Source organism: Salvelinus alpinus, unplaced genomic scaffold (assembly GCF_045679555.1).
Source record: "Salvelinus alpinus unplaced genomic scaffold, SLU_Salpinus.1 scaffold_41, whole genome shotgun sequence".
In the NCBI taxonomy this organism is placed as follows: Eukaryota; Metazoa; Chordata; class Actinopteri; order Salmoniformes; family Salmonidae; genus Salvelinus; species Salvelinus alpinus.
Window position 1 is genome coordinate 949,222 of NW_027255982.1, and position 19,691 is coordinate 968,912.

General features: G+C 43.2%; 1 protein-coding gene across 2 annotated transcripts in view; it reads right to left on the minus strand.

Moving 5' to 3' along the window:
• The window catches only part of LOC139567053 (FHF complex subunit HOOK-interacting protein 1A-like), a 42,409-nt gene extending 27,119 nt beyond the window's left edge, over positions 1-15,290 (minus strand). For both annotated transcript variants that reach the window (XR_011673217.1, XM_071388490.1), the window contains exon 1: positions 15,011-15,290. The gene's annotated coding sequence lies outside the window, so the exon portion shown is untranslated. The remainder of the gene's footprint in view (positions 1-15,010) is intronic.
• Between the last annotated feature and the right edge of the window lie 4,401 nt (positions 15,291-19,691).

Sequence of the window (19,691 nt, forward strand, 5' to 3'; positions counted from 1 at the left end):
GAGATGGAGCACCACTTCTATAAAGAGGAGCACCAAGGAGATGGGGCACCACTTCTATAAAGAAGAGCACCAGGGAGATGGGGCACCACTTTTATAAAGAAGAGCACCAGGGAGATGGGGCACCACTTTTATAAAGAGGAGCACCAGGGAGATGGGGCACCACTTTTATAAATAGGAGCACCAGGGAGATGGAGCACCACTTCTATAAAAAGAGGAGCACCAAGGAGATGGGGCACCACTTCTATAAAGAAGAGCACCAGGGAGATGGGGCACCACTTCTATAAAGAAGAGCACCAGGGAGATGGGGCACCACTTTTATAAAGAGGAGCACCAGGGAGATGGGGCACCACTTCTATAAGAGGAGCACCAGAGAGATGGAGCACCACTTTTATAAAGAGGAGCACCAGGGAGATGGAGCACCACTTCTATAAAGAGGAGCACCAGAGAGATGGAGCACCACTTCTATAAAAAGAGGAGCACCAAGGAGATGGGGCACCACTTCTATAAAGAAGAGCACCAGGGAGATGGGGCACCACTTCTATAAAGAAGAGCACCAGGGAGATGGGGCACCACTTTTATAAAGAGGAGCACCAGGGAGATGGGGCACCACTTCTATAAGAGGAGCACCAGAGAGATGGAGCACCACTTCTATAAAGAGGAGCACCAGGGAGATGGAGCACCACTTCTATAAAGAGGAGCACCAGAGAGATGGAGCACCACTTCTATAAGAGGAGCACCAGAGAGATGGAGCTCCACTTTTATAAAGAGGAGCACCAGAGAGATGGAGCACCACTTCTATAAGAGGAGCACCAGGGAGATGGAGCACCACTTTTATAAAGAGGAGCACCAGAGAGATGGAGCACCACTTCTATAAGAGGAGCACCAGAGAGATGGAGCACCACTTTTATAAAGAGGAGCACCAGGGAGATGGAGCACCACTTCTATAAAGAGGAGCACCAGGGAGATGGAGCACCACTTCTATAAGAGGAGCACCAGAGAGATGGAGCACCACTTCTATAAGAGGAGCACCAGAGAGATGGAGCACCACTTCTATAAGAGGAGCACCAGGGAGATGGAGCACCACTTCTATAAGAGGAGCACCAGGGAGATGGAGCACGACTTCTATAAGAGGAGCACCAGAGAGATGGAGCACCACTTCTATAAGAGGAGCACCAGAGAGATGGAGCACCACTTCTATAAGAGGAGCACCAGAGAGATGGGGCACCACTTCTATAAGAGGAGCACCAGGGAGATGGAGCACCACTTCTATAAAGAGGAGCACCAGAGAGATGGAGCACCAGTTCTATAAAGAGGAGCACCAGGGAGATGGAGCACCACTTCTATAAAGAGGAGCACCAGGGAGATGGGGCACCACTTCTATAAGAGGAGCACCAGAGAGATGGAGCACCACTTCTATAAAGAGGAGCACCAGGGAGATGGAGCACCACTTCTATAAGAGGAGCACCAGAGAGATGGAGCACCACTTCTATAAAGAGGAGCACCAGGGAGATGGGGCACCACCTTTATAAAGAGGAGCACCAGAGAGATGGAGCACCACTTCTATAAAGAGGAGCACCAGAGAGATGGAGCACCACTTCTATAAGAGGAGCACCAGAGAGATGGAGCACCACTTCTATAAAGAGGAGCACCAGGGAGATGGAGCACCACTTCTATAAAGAAGAGCACCAGGGAGATGGAGCACCACTTCTATAAAGAGGAGCACCAGGGAGATGGTGCTTTGCTTTCACACAATGAATGTAGTCATCTTTATTATTTTCGATGCCTGTGTAAACAACTCAATTTGTGTTATTTCTTACATCGGTACCCCAGGTAATCTTAGGTTTCATTACATACAGTCGGGAGGAACTACTGAATATACGATTAACGTCAACTCATCATCGTTCCTACCAGGAATATGACTTGGGTCTCGACCCCGCCCTGTGCAACTGGGTCCTGGACTTCCTGACGGGCCGCCCCCAGGTGGTGAGGGTAGGTAACAACATCTCCACCCCGCTGATCCTCAACACTGGGGCCCCACAAGGGTGCGTTCTGAGCCCTCTCCTGTACTCCCTGTTCACCCACGACTGCGTGGCCATGCACGCCTCCAACTCAATCATCAAGTTTGCGGATGACACTACAGTGGTAGGCTTGATTACCAACAACGACGAGACGGCCTACAGGGAGGAGGTGAGTGCCCTCGGAGTGTGGTGTCAGGAAAATAACCTCACACTCAACGTCAACAAAACAAAGGAGATGATTGTGGACTTCAGGAAACAGCAGAGGGAGCACCCCCCTATCCACATCGACGGGTCAGTAGTGGAGAAGGTGGAAAGTTTTAAGTTCCTCGGTGTACACATCACGGACAAACTGAATTGGTCCACCCACACAGACAGCGTTGTGAAGAAGGCGCAGCAGCGCCTCTTCAACCTCAGGAGGCTGAAGAAATTCGGCTTGTCACCAAAAGCACTCACAAACTTCTACAGATGCACAATCGAGAGCATCCTGTCGGGCTGTATCACCGCCTGGTACGGCAACTGCTCCGCCCACAACCGTAAGGCTCTCCAGAGGGTAGTGAGGTCTGCAGAACGCATCACCGGGGGCAAACTACCTGCCCTCCAGGACACCTACACCACCCGATGTCACAGGAAGGCCATAAAGATCATCAAGGACAACAACCACCCAAGCCACTGCCTGTTCACCCCGCTATCATCCAGAAGGCGAGGTCAGTACAGGTGCATCAAAGCAGGGACCGAGAGACTGAAAAACAGCTTCTATCTCAAGGCCATCAGACTGTTAAACAGCCACCACTAACATTTAGCGGCCGCTGCCAACATACTGACTCAACTCCAGCCACTTTAAAAATGGGAATTGATGGAAATTATGTAAAAATGTACCACTAGCCACTTTAAACAATGCCACTTAATATAATGTTTACATACCCTACATTACCCATCTCATATGTATATACTGTACTCTATATCATCTACTGCATCTTGCCATCTTTATGTAATACATGTACCACTAGCCACTTTAAACTATGCCACTTTATGTTTACATACCCTACAGTACTCATCTCATATGTATATACCGTACTCTATACCATCTACTGCATCTTGCCTATGCCGTTCTGTACCACCACTCATTCATATATCTTTATGTACATATTCTTCATCCCTTTACACTTGTGTGTGTGTATAAGGTAGTAGTTGTGGAATTGTTAGGTTAGATTACTTGTTGGTTATTACTGCATTGTCGGAACTAGAAGCACAAGCATTTCGCTACACTCGCATTAACATCTGCTAACCATGTGTATGTGACTAATAAAATTTGATTTGATTTGATTTGATTTGAATTTATAATGTTTCTGGGAGAGCATGTGACCCAGAAAAGTGTGTGTGTCTCTGTGTGTTTGTGCGTGCCTCTTTCCCAGGGGGGGCTAAAACCCAATCTCTCCTGTACACAACCCTGCATGCCTCTCCACTCAGTTTCACAGTCATTATCCAATTATACCAATCAGGTCATTATGTTAATGTGTTGCTTACACGTCTCTGGGCTGGATAAACAGAAAAGCTCTGAAGAAGTCTTGAAGTCAGCATCTCCCTTTGAAAACAGGAGTGTTGACTAAGGACCCCTGTTGCGAACCTCAGCCAGACACACACACACACTTTGGAGGCAGTTGAACAGAGTTGAAAAGAGAAGAAGAGGCATGCTGCTTTAAGCAGGGGGCGCTGTAAACATCCAGGCGTTTTTTTCTGTTTCGGAGCGAGTCAGTGACTAATCTGGATCAATAATGAATCAATAGTCTCATTGATCATGAGGACGTATGTAGTAACACACTACTTGTGGCGCATTTATTCAAAAAGGAGGTGAAATGGAACAGACCTGCTGTGATCGGGCACAGTGAAGAACCCCTGTTGGGATCAGAGACCTGAGTCACTGATGAAAGATTACGATGTAGCCTAGATGGTGATGAAACTGAATGATGACAACTGCAAGGCATGATGATGATCTCATTCTGTCATTATCTTTCTCCATCCCCACTCTCACAAGTACAAAGGAAAGAGAAACCTCCACACTGCTCTTGCTCATTACCCACTCCTACCGGCACACATAGAGGACATGAATCCACAACAGGAGCTTCCACCGTTTCAAAACACATCCGTTACCTAGCAGCACTATCGAATCTAGTTCCATCCCCCTCTCGCCCACAGACCTAGTGTCATCCTCTAACCATGGTTTTTGCCATTCATGACAAGATGTTATTTCTGAAGGGTTTGGGTCAGAGTATACAGGGTGAGATGATTTCCCCTTGGGGTGGAGGTTAACTCCTCAGAGAGCTTTGTGTGAGTGAGGGAATACAGAACAGCAACACCAGGAGAACATCAAACCTGCTTTGAAGCCTAGTAGAGATGATAAGGAACATGGAGAATTGAGAGGAAGAAATAGGCCAACTGTAGCAGTGTTTTAAAGCCATACCACCACAGTCAAACTAGACCGATGATAAATTAAATATAGCAGCATACCACCATATTGATTTTGCTAAGGAAGCGCAGGGGGAAAGGGAAAGAGAGATGGAGAAAATGAGAGAGAGAGAGAGAATGAGAGATACAGAGAGGGAGAGATACAGAGAGAATGACAGGATGAGAGAGAATGAGAGAGCGAGAGATAGAGAGAAAGAGAGGGAGAGAATGACAAGATGAGAGAGAGAGAATGAGAGAGCGAGAGATAGAGAGAGAGAGAAAGAGGGACAGAGAAATAAAGTGAGGGACAGAGAGAGAGAGCTTGAAGAGATCAACAACACATTCCCCATGCTACTGCTAAATTCATTCTAAGAACCTGTTAGACTAGAGGACACGGACCTGCTGACAGTGTTCTCTGTCAACATTGTGTTAGTTTCGCCTTGGGTTTAGAAACATCACTGCATTGACATTTGCTTATATCCTCTTGACATAACAATGCTATGACATGTTATAACAGTCACTGAATGTGTATAAGTGTCTCCTGAGTAATGAAAGTAGCCAAGTACAAAAGACACAGTAGTACCACAGTAGCCTACATCCCTATTCAACCAGTGCATGCCATGTACGTCTACGCCACACAGCGTCCCCAAAATGGCCGTGGCTGGCATCTCTACCAGGTTCCAGACCCCCTGCTGCTAAAATTATATTCTCAAGGTTACAGCAAACGTGTTGGGCTCATCAGTCTGTGTACAGGGAATTAGGAGAGGTAGCTTCTAAACAATACGATTTCTACACAGAGAGAAGAATAACTGAACGATACACTATAGCTCCACCTGAAACTGGAATGGTTTGAACTGAAGTTCAACACCGAATTCTACCAGATGAAAATACAATTTTCTTCATACTGTGTCATGCGTCTTTGTAAAGTTGGTGACTGGTTGACTATACACAAAGCAACACGTCCTAGTCTGAGTTAGGTAGAGAGACCTAGCTAACTGCCAAGGTAAATACATTGAGATAAAGCTATAGAAAGTGAAGGGAGTTCTATCTTGTTACGTCATCTTTTGAACGTGTTATTCAATGGATGGGCTGGGAGGGAGAGAGAGAGGCTTCACAGGTAACAAAAGATGAAGAGCTTTTCACAGGAGATAACACAGGCAGAGCCACCGATGACAGGATAGAATGTCTGCCTAAGGACAGAGGTTTTGTAAGCATCATCAATGTGTGTATGTATTCTGACAGAGTGGTTCTGGTGACAGAGTGGCTCCGGTTTCTAAAGCTGTGAGATGTAAAAGGCGTCTCCCTCTCGGCAGGTGTATCACACACTAGGGTGAGGTCATGATAGATAGCTGAAAAGCCAGCTAGCCACACCTACAGTAGCACTCAAAGCTGTCCTAACTTGCAGTACACTGGCTTTTTTTTACACTTGCTGAACATGTTGCTGTGTGTGATTCCTACCTCTGAGGCCAGACATTTAACTCTAATGAATTCTAGGTACACATATTGTTACACCCACCCAGCAATGAGAACTATTTTTCACAATATTAATTAGTAGTCGAGTGTCTGCTTCTTAAATTAGTTAAATGTATGCATGGCATTTTTCAATACTGTCGACTGAACCACCAACCAATGCATTAGTCCACCACACTCCCATAGCCTGTGCATCTGGACTTTGTGACTGATGAGATCATTAATCATTAATCATTGAGATCATTAACTTCTATCAGGAAGAGCGACTTCCTGATCTAGGACTAATGGACCAATGGCAGGGCCTGGTCCAGGACAAATGGCATGGCCTGGTCCAGGACAAATGGACCAACAATAGGGTCTGGCCAGGACGAATGGGCTCTGACATTGGCCCTCCTCTCTCTTCTCCCACCGGTGATAGACCAATGGGTGATAGACAGAGGACATTTACAGTAAACTTGGTGGCCATGGCAACACCGGTGATAGATGGGCCCCATTAAAGTGACGGTACCTTTTTGAAATATTTACAGGTGCGCCACAACTGGGGTCACAGAGGGAGAGCCTGGCTATATATAGTCTATCTGTCCCCTTCTCCAATGAACAACACAAACATTTACAATCGGAGGACACCATCCAGTGTCATCTAGGCGTCCGTTCTCCTGTAGTCTCTATGAAACAGTTAGGCATTCATAACAGCATTCAAACTAGGAACGCTCATAACATCACAAATATACATCTCTCTGAAACTCATCTGTGTTGGCTACATTAAAACAGAGTACCAATCAACACATCATTCTGAGGCAACTTCCAATACGTCAACAGTCAGTCGTATTTCTGAAATGAAACATCAACATGAAGGAGACTCAACAGCTGTGCCCATTAACAACCTAATACAACAGGGTAAAAGCCATAAAGGACCTTATCAGATAGGACTGTGATTCTGTGTTTGAGACCAGCTGAAGGTTATAGGCTGAGGTAGGTGCTCAACACGTTGAACACGTGCTGCGTTCAGTCAGTGTTCCCACCTCTGGGCTCAGTGGAGGTTGATTAACATGTTCAAACACATCAGCTCACCTCATTACCTGCTAGGGAGGGAGGAGGCCCGGGTGGGGGGAAGGGAGAGACTGGTAACAAGGGAAAGGTCAACAAGCTGAGTGGATTAGAGCCAAACACCCCAGAGGATCAACACATATTATAAAATGCATACCCAGGCTGACACACCCAGTGTTCTCTTTCCCACAGCATTAGGTACAGCACATAATGGTACAGCAACATGCTGCCTGCATTTAGAGTGGCTAAAACAATCCCTTGAGCCACTGCGTAATAATGACTGCCATGAGACTCTGAGACAGGGATACAGAGAGCTGTACAGCCTGCTACGGTGAGATAAGGCTAGTTGGAATGGTTCAATAATACTGAGACAGGTGAGTAGTAGACAACACAGGAGACAATGGTACAAAATACAGCCTTCAAGTGCAGGTTAGCTTGTCAGTGATCCAGGGAGTGTGTGAAGTGATTCTTGCAGAATGTGTGTATGTGTGTGTAACTATACTTGTGGGGTCCCCACAAGAATAGTAAATTAACAGAAATTTGGCCAACTGGGGACATTTCGTTAGTCCCCACAAGGTCAAATGCTATTTCTAGGAGGTTTAGGGTTACGGTAGAATTAGTGTTAGAACTAGGTTCAGGAGTTAGGGTTGAGGTTAGGTTTTTGGGTTAAGGTTAGAGGTTAGGGAAAATAAGATTTGAATGTTTATAAATTGTGTGTCCTCACAAGGTTAGTTAAACAATACTGTGTGTGTACTTTCAGTAGAACAGTACCACAGCAGAACTTCCACATACTTTTCCACAGACGTCATCCCCATGTAGCTGTACACAACAAAGGCCAGGAGTCAGGAGGGGAGTAGGTAGATCTCTGATGGCAACATGGATGAATGGGTTTAGTGTGGGAACATCAATCCATATCTCTGCTACTGCTTCCTCTCTACCTTGTTTGCATGCTGCCGTGCCAACAGGAGATAAAAGGTGAGTGTTTGCATGCTGCCGTGCCAACAGGAGATAAAAGGTGTGTGTTTGCATGCTGCCGTGCCAACAGGAGATAAAAGGTGTGAGTGTTTGCATGCTGCCGTGCCAACAGGAGATAAAAGGGGTGAGTGTTTGCATGCTGCGGCGCCAACAGGAGATAAAAGGGGTGAGTGTTTGCATGCTGCGACGCCAACAGGAGATAAAAGGTGTGAGTGTTTGCATGCTGCCGTGCCAACAGGAGATAAAAGGGGTGAGTGTTTGCATGCTGACGTGCCAACAGGAGATAAAAGGGGTGAGTGTTTGCATGCTGCGACGCCAACAGGAGATAAAAGGTGTGAGTGTTTGCATGCTGCGACGCCAACAGGAGATAAAAGGGGTGAGTGTTTGCATGCTGCGGCGCCAACAGGAGATAAAAGGGGTGAGTGTTTGCATGCTGCCGTGCCAACAGGAGATAAAAGGGGTGAGTGTTTGCATGCTGCGGCGCCAACAGGAGATAAAAGGGGTGAGTGTTTGCATGCTGCGACGCCAACAGGAGATAAAAGGTGTGAGTGTTTGCATGCTGCCGTGCCAACAGGAGATAAAAGGGGTGAGTGTTTGCATGCTGCGACGCCAACAGGAGATAAAAGGGGTGAGTGTTTGCATGCTGCGACGCCAACAGGAGATAAAAGGGGTGAGTGTTTGCATGCTGCGACGCCAACAGGAGATAAAAGGGGTGAGTGTTTGCATGCTGCCGTGCCAACAGGAGATAAAAGGGGTGAGTGTTTGCATGCTGCCGCGCCAACAGGAGATAAAAGGGGTGAGTGTTTGCATGAAGGAGAGACGGCGGGGGATAGAGGGATGGCGAGGTGGAGGGAGAAATGAATGGAGAAATGGAGGAAGAAGTTTCAAGTTTTATTCATCTTATGTAAAGGATACACATTGTATACACTACTGTGTCCAATGAAACGCTTACTTTCAGGTTCCTTCTCGACAACACAACAACAAGAAATAATAAAAGATAAGAATACGACCATAAGGTAAATGGCTCAGTAGAATAGATGGCAAATGTTTAAATTGTGCAGTATTAGCAATAGTAAATAAGAGTCTGGTAGCAGCAGAGATGCAGCGATGAATAGCATAGCATAGCTGTGATGTTGGTAGGGCCCTTCTCAGAAGGGATGAATAGCATAGCATAGCTGTGATGTTGGTAGGGCCCTTCTCAGAAGGGATGAATAGCGCTAGGCCTCGCCACGCTCTCATCCTATCATTAACCAGATCAGAGGAGATAATAGGCTCCATTGGTTTGGACTCAACAGGCACACACTACTGCTGTTGCGCCTGTTTTGTTTTTTGAACTGCCGTAGTGTTAAGATCTGAATCTTCCCTCTCCAGTCAGTCTCCCCACTAGACACCATGCTGTTCTATAGATGGAGAGCAGTGGAGGCTACTGAGGGGAGAACGGCTCATAATAATGGCTGGAATGGAGTAAATGGAATGGCATCAAACACATGGTTTTTATGGGCTTGATACCATTGCAATCACTCCATTCCAGACATTATTAAGAGCCGTCCTTCCCTCAGCAACATCCACTGACGGTGAGTATGCTTTAGGTCATTGGAGGTCATTTTAGGTTGTTGGAGGTCCTGCAATTGGTGATGTGTCCTGAGACAAAAACAAGCTACGGTGTTTCAGCTTAGTCAAAGAGAAGCAAATTCAAGAAAAAAGTCAACAGGTAGAAGTAAATGTGACTGTAGTTACGTGAGAAGGAAAAAATACAAACATGCCATGTCAAATACGAGACAAAGACACTAAGAAGCTTGACAGTTTCTTCATACTTCTCAATAAGTGGTAATCAACAGTAGACAATAAGAGGTAGTTAACCGAAAGATTGCTGGTTCGAATCCCCGAGTCGTCAAGGTGGAAAAATCTGCCGTTCTGCCCTTAAGCAAAGCAGTTAACCCCCAACAACAACTGCTCCCCGGGCGCCGATGACGTGGATGTGGATTAAGGCAGCCCCCCTGCACCTCTCTGATTCAGAGGGGTTGGGTTAAATGCGGAAGACACATTTTGGTTGAATGCATTCAGTTGTGAAACTTACTAGGTATCCCCCTTTCCCTTTACTTAGTGGAGACTTTCAGTTCAATCAACAGTAGATAATATAGTTACTTAATGGAGACTATCAGTTCAATCAACAATAGATAATATAGTTACTTAGTAGAGACTTTCAGTTCAATCAACAGTAGATAATATAGATACTTAGTGGAGACTATCAGTTCAATCAACGGTAGATAATATCTTAATGGAGACTTTCAGTTCAATCAACAGTAGATAATATAGTTACTTAGTGGAGACTTTCAGTTCAATCAACAGTAGATAATATAGTTACTTAGTGGAGACTTTCAGTTCAATCAACAGTAGATAATATAGTTACTTAGTGGAGACTTTCAGTTCAATCAACAGTAGATAATATAGTTACTTAGTGGAGACTTTCAGTTCAATCAACAGTAGATAATATAGTTACTTAGTGGAAACTTTCAGTTCAATCAACAGTAGATAATATAGTTACTTAGTGGAGACTATCAGTTCAATCAACAATAGATAATATAGTTACTTAGTGGAGACTTTCAGTTCAATCAACGGTAGATAATATAGTTACTTAATGGAGACTTTCAGTTCAATCAACGGTAGATAATATAGTTACTTAGTGGAGACTTTCAGTTCAATCAACAGTAGATAATATAGTTACTTAGTGGAAACTTTCAGTTCAATCAACAGTAGATAATATAGTTACTTAGTGGAGACTATCAGTTCAATCAACAATAGATAATATAGTTACTTAGTGGAGACTTTCAGTTCAATCAACGGTAGATAATATAGTTACTTAGTGGAGACTTTCAGTTCAATCAACGGTAGATAATATAGTTACTTAGTGGAGACTTTCAGTTCAATCAACAGTAGATAATATAGTTACTTAATGGAGACTATCAGTTCAATCAACAATAGATAATATAGTTACTTAGTAGAGACTTTCAGTTCAATCAACAGTAGATAATATAGATACTTAGTGGAGACTATCAGTTCAATCAACGGTAGATAATATCTTAATGGAGACTTTCAGTTCAATCAACAGTAGATAATATAGTTACTTAGTGGAGACGTTCAGTTCAATCAACAGTAGATAATATAGTTACTTAGTGGAGACTTTCAGTTCAATCAACAGTAGATAATATAGTTACTTAGTGGAGACTTTCAGTTCAATCAACAGTAGATAATATAGTTACTTAGTGGAGACTTTCAGTTCAATCAACAGTAGATAATATAGTTACTTAGTGGAAACTTTCAGTTCAATCAACAGTAGATAATATAGTTACTTAGTGGAGACTATCAGTTCAATCAACAATAGATAATATAGTTACTTAGTGGAGACTTTCAGTTCAATCAACGGTAGATAATATAGTTACTTAATGGAGACTTTCAGTTCAATCAACGGTAGATAATATAGTTACTTAGTGGAGACTTTCAGTTCAATCAACAGTAGATAATATAGTTACTTAGTGGAAACTTTCAGTTCAATCAACAGTAGATAATATAGTTACTTAGTGGAGACTATCAGTTCAATCAACAATAGATAATATAGTTACTTAGTGGAGACTTTCAGTTCAATCAACGGTAGATAATATAGTTACTTAGTGGAGACTTTCAGTTCAATCAACGGTAGATAATATAGTTACTTAGTGGAGACTTTCAGTTCAATCAACAGTAGATAATATAGTTACTTAGTGGAGACTATCAGTTCAATCAACAATAGATAATATAGTTACTTAGTGGAGACTTTCAGTTCAATCAACAGTAGATAAGAGGTACTTAGTGTAGACTTTCAGTCTAAAAAGATACATAACAGTTGTGTTAAGGTTCAGAGGTATGGGCGACAGTCAGTCATCCCCAGCGGATTAGTTTAAGACTATGTTAACAACTCCAGCAAGTGGCCCTCTCTACACGGCTCCCTTGTTCTCACTGACCCCTCACTGGGGCCGCCAGAGGGGGCTGGGAGGGTAGACAGGGAGGTAAGGGGGGGTGTAATCCCAAACACGGGACAATGCTGAGCCTGAGCTGGGCTGAGGCCATGGCCAGTGTGAGAAACTGGGAGAAAGGGAGACCACTCGGTCGGTGGGCCGGTGAGTCATCACAGCCACCGCTGTTGGCATGGTGGCTGTCCCACACACCTGTTCCTTCCCTGTTCCAGTCACACGGTGGCCTGGGTTTATGCTACCTCATGCTGCCCATGGTTGGTCACTTTGTTCTCTGGCCTAGTCAGAGAGAGATGTTTTTCAAAACAAACTTAACCGAGCATGCCCTCTGTGCTTGTTGAAAAAGCAGCTCATTCTGCAACGTTAACATCAGCCTGTCAAGATAATCGGAAGGACCTCAAGCTCAAGGATCACTAGTTAGCGGCACTCTCAGCTGCTTGTGCCTTCTGATTGACAGCCATCCATGACGTAGAGAGAACACCAACTGTTCACTGACACACACATAGCTTATGAAGTGTTGCACCATATGTTAGAAATAGCCAATGGGAGTTGATGAGTACACGATTATATTCATATCTCAGTGCCCTGGGTAAACTGTGTTACATGATACTCTGTCCTCTGTCCTATCCAACTCCCATTGAATTAAGTCTCTTTACCTCAACCATATAATCCATAGGGTATAACTTTGTTTGGTGTGTGTGTATATGTGTACTGTGATCTCATGCCATTCACAGATGAACTAACCAGCGATGCGAAGTCACTAGTCTCACCACTACCAGGGCTCTACAGTGAGAGCATTTTCCTCGCATATGCGCCTAAATGTTTTGCTGTGCGACCTGGAATTGTTATTTAGGAGCACCAGTGAGCAGAGAAAAATGTAAGATTCTGGCTTTAATATCACAAATCATTTTAATTGTGCTCCTAAATTTCTTTGTGTGCACCTACATTTTTCAACTTAGGCACACGCGTGCGACTTGTAAAAAAAAAAGCTGTAGAGTCCAGACTACACTCTGCTCTTACATGAATATCTTGGGTTAGCCCTACAGGTCTCACTGTAGACTGAAGTGGTCAAACCAGACATTCCACTATGTGAAATTAAACCAGCCGGCCTGTGTAATGCTCCATTGACATGCATGTCAGGGATTTAAAAGGGACAACCCTTCACATTGCCTCCTCACTTGACCTGATCACACACATGTGGTTACTTAGCAGAAAAACGCCTTACTTTTCCAGTGCATTCATGTGTTACAAAGCCAATATCTTGCTATATAAAGTCTCAGTCCCCTGCTATGTTGACATAGTGCTATGAATTATTTGTTTACGTTAGGTATAGGCCCTATATCACAGCCCTTTCTCAATGCAAGGTGCCTCAGTTGGAGCAATGAGGCTTGTGGGATATGACCTCACTAGTCTGAGTGGTTAAAGATCACGAGGCAGAGCATCTTAAAGCTGTGTTACTACTAGGTCAGTATGAGGGTAAACTAGAATTCTGGAAAGGCCATATGAAGGTGAGGTGTGTGTCAAGTGCAGGGGAGGCTGGTGTGAGGAGCTATAGGAGGATGGGCTCATTGTAATGGCTGGAACGGAATAATTGGAACAGAGTCAAATGTGATTTCCACGTGTTTGATCTGTTTGATAGCATTCCATTTATTCCATTCCAGCCATTACAATGAACCCGTCCTCCTACAGCTCCTCCCACCAGCCTCCACTGGTCAAGGAAAAGACTGACATTCTCATTGGCCTGGAAATCCACATGGAAAATGCACACAGATGTAAACACAAGTACACAAACAGACACTACTGTACATACTGTAAAATCCCAATTACAATAAGTCCACAATTCAGATTAGCCTAGTTATTCAGCACATACTGTACTTTCATGACATCAACCCTCATATTTACACTAATCAGGACAACTGAGCCTGGAATCAACTCTTCCTACTATTATACAGAAACAACACCTGAGCAGGAAATCAGATCAATTTAGTCAGCGTGCTGGAATTAAACATTGTCTGCAACATCCAATGAGAGTTCCCAGGAGTAAATGAAAGGACTTCAAAAAGCGTTGCCCTCTGTGTGCATTTTCTAGAGCCAACTGCCAACCCAACTTCCACAGTGAGTGTGCTGACAGTTTGAAATCACCAAAGCATAATTCAACATTTCTCAAAAAAGTTCACTTCAAATACACTGCATATAGCAAACAGTTTTGACTGAGTTTTATTATACAGAGTAGGGGTTTTGCATCAAGTCAAATTGTGTTCAAATCAATTTGTATCAACACTGATTTTCCTATAACAACTTTGATGTAAAACAATCCCTGTATAGTCCACACCATTGATGTATAAAGAACGGTCCGCACCCAACCAGACTGTAAATAAAATATGGCCAACCATGAAACATTGATGGGTGTCTGTTTGAATGTGATCCCATGAGGTAGTAACCCAATACCCTGACCTCTTCATCACAGAAAGATGATAAGAGTACCAGTCCGGTCCAAAACTCATTTCAAAAATACCCTTCATACTACCATGTTTTGTTTCCCAAGTTTGCTGGAGTTGGAAGAGTGTGTGTGTGTGTCACATATCTGTTAACCTCTGCAGAATGAATAGCAGAAAGGCTACAAATAATTATGAATTATGTTACAGTAGATGCCAAATGTACTTTATGTTCGTGGCTCTGATTAAACACATTCGTCGGGCCCCACGGCATTAACATGTGGATAACTTCAGCAATAAACTTTAGCAAAATGTCACGTGAATGAAAGGTGACAGATTGTGTCCAGGCATTTGCAAGAATCAAGCTGTATAGACAGATACTTTTAAACTTGTTCTGAGAAATGTGCCCAGGACAGATGACAAGTCACTCTGATATACATGTTTTTAAAAAGACAACCCCATGATAACAACCGACATGTAAACGTGTCACTTGACAAGCAGCAAAATACATGAACAATGTTTTGCCAAGTTATTTACTTTCTAAAATCCGTAATTTACAAACAATACATTAGCTGTAGTCTACTTATGTGTAAGAAGACCAACTGAAATATCGTACCGTAGGCTGAGTCTCAGAAGTGCAAGTAGCCGACTTCGTGTAACAACACCGCACAGCTTCAAGATGCGGAGCAAAATCAACCTTTTAACGTTACCCTACTTTCCTATGAGCGTCTTTCCAACACCAAAGTGCATAACCCTCTTGAAAAACACAAATTTTCCAGCAGAACGTTGTTCGATTTCCCTGGTTTAATGTCACCTGCTATTAGAAAAGTAAAGATATAAGCTACTTAGCTAACAAGGTCGCCAACCAGTCAGTCTGCTTACTGTACGTAGTGTATACATAGGTGAGCGTTACGCGCACACTAAGCTTAGGCTCCTCCCTCTTTGTGCCCACAGCAGTTTGTGATGGTTATCGGCATTCCGGCTCTTTTCAGTGAACCGGCTCGTTCGGCACAGCTTACTGAAAAGAGCCGGCTCTTTTGGCTCCCAAACGGCTCTTTAAAAAAATATATGTTATGTATTTTCTCAAGTCAAACAGTTTGCGATAGTTTGACTATGATTGCTGTTAAAACAATTCGAATTAAATTATTAAATGAAATCATACTCTACCTTAACCACAATGTATTTAAAAATGCATTGGTTTGTTATGAAAAAGAAAGCTATTAATCATTTTAATGTATATAAACAAAGTGCATATAAATCTAACCATTCAAATACAATCTGAACAGCATAATAGAATATTGCACCATATCAAAGAAAAATAAATAACAATTTGCAAAACTGCATCATCCCACAAATTGAAATAAATGTAAAAAAGAAGGATGCTATTACAAATGTGCATTTCAAGTATAACTTTTTAAAGGTATATAAACAAAGTGCATATAAATGTAACAATTCAAAATGAATACAATCTGAACAACATAATAATAGAATATTGCACCATATCAAAGAAAAATAAATAATGTACAAAACTGCAGCATCCCACTTAAAACATTAAACTGGTCCCTCTTTTCTCTCTCTTCTTTATTGTCATGTTATAACCAGCAGCACACAGCAATGCTGATCATATTTTGCTTTTATGAGAGATTTGCATTCAGAAATGCAAGGGGCTCCTCCAAATAGGATCGGACCTCAATTATGGAATCTGCTGAGAGATTCCTTCGTGCTGCATCCCCAGTTGCTCTCTCATCAAACAGCATCCAAACAGCAGATGTTTGTTGCACTACTGCTGGTGCTTCTGCTCCATCTGATCCCTCTTCTTCCTGTTCCTCCTGCTCCATCTGATCCCTCTTCTTCCTTCCTGGTGCCTGAGCCAGCTGACTGCTGCGGCTGTCCCTCCCTGCTGCTGAGGTTATTCTTTGAAGAGCCTCATCAATCGCTCTGGCATCACTGAAGGCTAACTTCTTAAACCTGGTGTCAAGTGCAGCGGTTTCTAATAGCATGTGATTATATTCCATTCTGTGGAACTTTCTGTCCATTGATGAACATAGGGTGTCCAACAACTCTGTCACATGTCCTGTGGTTACATTTGCTTCTCTCTGGTGGCTGGCTGTGATTCGCTGCATACCCTTACACAGGAGTATCATTTTTGAGGCTGTCACATAGCTGAAAAGAGAGAACAGTAACTTATTAGTTCAGGTTCATGTTTACTGATACTACATTCTCATCTACTGCTCATATACATATATAATACTGGATTAAATAATAACTGCTTACTGTACCTCACTCCACTGATCTCCACAGTGACCTGCTCAAAGGGTTCCAGGACTCTGCACACCTCCTCCACCACCTCCCATTCCTCTTAGGTCAGAGCATCAACAGGTGCATTGACAATGGCCAGGGTAGAGATGATCAAATCAAATTTATTTATATAGCCCTTCTTACATCAGCTGATATATCAAAGTGCTGTACAGAAACCCAGCCTAAAACCCCAAACAGCAAGCAATGCAGGTGTAGAAGCACGGTGGCTAGGAAAAACTCCCTAGAAAGGCCAAAACCTAGGAGGAAACCTAGAGAGGAACCAGGCTATGAGGGGGGGCCAGTCCTCTTCTGGCTGTGCCGGGTGGAGATTATAACAGAACATGGCCAAGATGTTCAAATGTTCATAAATGACCAGCATGGTCAAATAATAGTAATCGCAGTGAACAGGTCAGGGTTCCATAGCCGCAGGCAGAACAGTTGAAACTGGAGCAGCAGCACGGCCAGGTGGACTGGGGACAGCAAGGAGGCATCATGCCAGGTAGTCCTGAGACATGGTCCTAGGGCTCAGGTCCTCCGAGAGAGAGAAAGAAAGAGAGAATTAGAGAGAGCATACTTAAATTCACACAGGACACCGGATAAGACAGGAGGAATACTGCAGAAATACTCCAGATATAACAGACTGACCCTAGCCCCCCGACACATAAACTACTGCAGCATAAATACTGGAGGCTGAGATGGCATCCTTTGACTCAAGAAACCGCTTCAACATATATAATGTTGAATTCCATCTTGTAGTACAGTCTTGTTTAGGCCTCAGCTCAGGCATCCCAATCTGGCGTTGTGTAGACTTTCGTCTTTCAGAACCTACTGTGCTCCTGTGGAAGTATTCCACAGCTGCTTTCACTTTGTCCACAGTGGGCTTCATCACCTTCAAAGCATCTCTTACAATCAGGTTGATTGTGTGGGCAAGACATGGATGATGGGTCCATTTAAAAATGTTCATGGCTTTGGTTATGTTAGCTGCATTGTCGCTAACACAACAGACCACTTTTCCATCTACTTCCCATTCTCTGGCCACTCTCAACAGTTCCTCTGCCAAGTTCTGAGGTGTGTCTGTCGCTGAACTCAAAGCAGTCCAGAAGACAGCTAGACATCGAAAAATCTTCAATGAAGTGACATGTAACCGATATTTAAGAAGTGGTTACCCTTGATGTCCTGCAGTCAGTCGTAAGGGAAACTGCAGTAGCTTTTTGGACTCTTTGGACTCTCAGCCATTTAGACTATTGCTATAATTTCTAAAACCTCTGTCCTCCACGATCGAAAATGGCTGGAAACGGTGGCAATCATTTTAGCCAATGCAATATCAATTTGGCCTTGTTTTGCTACAGACATAGACTTTGGCATAAACTGGTCCATAGAAGACTGCGTTGCTGTGAGTCGCGAAGTAGGCCTACTTGACTGAGTGGATACATCTCCACGTGTGGAGGTGCTGGCTCCACCACTATCACTAGCAGGCCCACTAGTTTCTCGAAGCTCCGCTACAAATAGCTTCACAGTTGGGTGCACAGTTCGCATATGCAGGTTGTGCATAGAACCGGCTTTATATGAGATTTTGTTTTGGCAAATTCTACACTGTGCTCTAACGTTGTCTACATTATTAAAATGCATCCAAATGCTACTGTGCTTCCGACTCATTTTCCAGCTGTTGTTTTCACAGCTGTCCTTCCTCTCTCTCCTCGGCTGCTAAGTGTGTGACTGTGAGTGAGTTGGCTCGGCCCTTCCTCATGCATCTTTGGTTCATTGGTTGACACGGTGTGTCTGATTGACAGGAACAACAGGTGAGGCTGTTAGTCTGAGCAGACAGTCAGAACGAATGCTTGAGCATTTAGGCCTATATTATTTTATACATTTTTTTGTTATTTGAATTAGTTAATTCTATTCATTTAAATCTTTTGATTATTCATATCTTAATTTTGAAAATATTTTTATAAATAGATTTGGCTCTTCTGATATGCGAGTCGGCTCCCAACATTCACCTACAAGAGCTACAAGAGCTCTTAGAGCCGACTTGTTTCGCGAACGACCCATCACTAGTTTGTGAATGTGAGAGCAGTGTGAGAAGTCAATGCACTGTGAGTGATTGCCCTTCACACAATTGTTTTCTATACAAAACAAGGATTTTAGCCCTGTATTTCAACACCTTTTTTTATCCTGCCTAGCCCATATGATCAAAGGACTAAGCTATTCCATCCTAAACAATAATAATTGAATGGCAATGTAAAACCATACAAACATAAACAACTGTGTCCACCCAAATCCTGTTAGTAGATCAACAACCATGACTGAACAGGACTGTTAACAGTGTCACCTGTTTTAAGGAGCTCTGTGCCAGCTGCCATTCTCGTCACAGGGCACGAGTTGGAGCAGCTATTCGCCGTGTTATTAGTCTCTGTTGTAAAAACGAGGTAAACCTGTGATAGACTTCTCATAGCGGATGAGGAATTGACATTGTAGAACATTTTTATTTGCACATTGTGTATTGTGAAAAGTATATGCACACATGTATCATTTCAACATTTTTTTTTTTACATAAAAATACTGTCTATCCTGAACTTTATGGTTACCTGATGCCTTTGTAAACAACCAACTCATTGTGTATTTATTATTACGTTTTATTATTTCTCTATTTTCTTTCTCTCTGCATTGTTGGGAAGGGCTGTAGTATGCATTTTCCTGTTAGTCTACACCTGTTGTTTACGAAGCATGTGACAACATTTGATTTGAACTGTGGCAGGTGCTGGCTAGTAGAAATTAACAAGGTAGATGGGGACATCTAGTGCTTATAATTTGAAGTACATCTCCTGAGAAATTGCTCAGTTTACTATGAGTCCTTCAGACAGTCTCAGTGGTATTTCTCTGTCTCTGTGCTGTAGAGAACATATGTGTTTGAACTGTGTGCCAATATTCAAATATCAAACTTGGGGATTAATTAATAGATGTGAAACACCCAAAATAGGATTCAAAATACTACCTCAGCC